The following is a 2017-nucleotide window of genomic DNA, read 5'->3' as shown; positions in this document are numbered from 1 at the left end:
CATGGAGAGCGGGAGCAGCTGAGGACTCTAAATTCATGGAATCAGAGGGACTAAGAGCTGGCGGCCAGGAGGCAGGCTTGCAGAATGTACCTGCTGGTTGTTTAAATTATTATATATGCTTGAGTGTTGTTGTTTTTTTAAAAAGAGATAAAATTAATAGAGAGAAATACTGTTAACTGATGGCACATGGAGGGGATTATAATCATTGTAATGAAACAAAGTATATGATTTGTTGTATGTAAAAGCGATGATCTGCCCTGTAAACTTTCACTCAATTCACAATAAAAACTTAAAAAAAAAAAGATGTATTGATAATCACTACGATTGGAAAGCAAACATTGGAAACAAAGAGGAAACTCATTAGTTGGAAAATATGACCTTGGTGATAGAAATGATGCTGGAGATTGCATGATAGAATTCTGCAAGACCAATGATTTGTTCATTTCAAATACCTTTTTCAAACAGCATAAAAGACAACTATAAACATGGACCTCACCAGATGGAATACACTGATATCAAATTGACTATATCTGTGGAAATGTTGTTGTTGTTGTTAAGTGCCATCGAGTCTGTGGAAATAGAAGGTGGAAAAGCTGCATATCATCAGCCAAAACAAGGTCAGGAGCAGATTGTGGAACAGACCATCAATTGCTCATATGCAAATTCAGACTGAAGCTGAATAAAATGAAAATAAGTTCATGAGAACCAAAATATGATCTTCAATACATCCACATGAATTTAGAGATCATCTGAAGAACACATTTGATACATTGAACACTGAAGACAGAAGACCACAAGAGTTGTGATGACATCAAGAATATTATACAAGAAGAAAGCAGAAGGTCATTAAGAAGACAAGAAAGAAAGAAAAAACCAAAATGGATGTCAGAAGAGACTGTGAAACTTGCACTCCAGTGTAGAAATGCTAAAGCAAATGGAAGAAATGAGAAGGTACAAGAACTGAAGAGGAAAATTCAAAGGTCAATTTGAGAAGACAAAGTTAACTATTACAACGAAATGTGCAAAGACCTGTAGTTAGAATACCAAAAGGGAAGGACTCAGTCAGCATTTCTCAAGCTGAAGAAACTGATGAAAATAATCAAGCTCCTTACTCTACAAAGGCGTAATACAAGCCAGTTTTCTCAGAGCAATTCCTAATACCACTTTATCATATCCATACAAGTAGAGGCTAAAGGTGGATTTACAAGCTCTCTATAATCAAGATTATTGTTTGTTGTTGTTTCCTCTGGGCAATTCCTAACACAATTTTTAGCACATCCAATCATGTATGTTGCTAAGTGCCATTGAGTTGGTTCCGAATCATAGCGACACTGTGTAGGGTTTCCGAGGAGCAGCTGGTGACCTTGAACCGCCGACCTTGTAGTATATGAAGTCCTGATGTGTGCGGTGTGTTAATGCGCTGTATTGCAAAGTCGGTTTGAACCACAAGGTTGAACCTGTTTGAACCACCCGCCTTGTGGTTCTAACTGACCTTGAGGTCCAGTGCATTATCCTGCAGAGCCACACCAGGACTCCATAATCAACATACTCATGTTAACTCCATCACACAAGAATGTCTATTTTATAATACTACAAAGGAGAAACATTCAATCCCCATTGTGCAGTCAGATAAACAACCCTAGACACTTTTTAAAACACACAAGTGTAATCTTTTCGGACCCCTCTAGACTGATTCTCCTTTGATGTGCATATGGCCTTAGGCCTCTTGTAGGGTACCTTCAGTAGACCCTGGCCCCCTATCAGCTATCTTGTTTATGCTCTTGTTAGGTGCCATGGACTCAGAGACCTTATGCAGAAATTCTCATCTTTCTGGCGATGAGTCGATGGTGGACTCCAACTGCTGACCTTGCGGTTACTAGTCCAACGTGTAACCTACTAGACACCAGTGCTCTGAAACTCTAAGTGCCAGCAAGTCAGTTCCAACTCATAGCAACCCTGTATCTGGTTTCTGAGGAGCCGCTGGTAGGTTTGAACATGGACCTTGCGGTTCAAACCC

Source organism: Chrysochloris asiatica, unplaced genomic scaffold (genome assembly GCF_000296735.1).
Source record: "Chrysochloris asiatica unplaced genomic scaffold, ChrAsi1.0 scaffold00133, whole genome shotgun sequence".
Lineage (NCBI taxonomy): Eukaryota > Metazoa > Chordata > Mammalia > Afrosoricida > Chrysochloridae > Chrysochloris > Chrysochloris asiatica.
The sequence above is the reverse complement of the archived record's forward strand: the minus strand, read 5'-3'. Positions refer to the sequence as shown.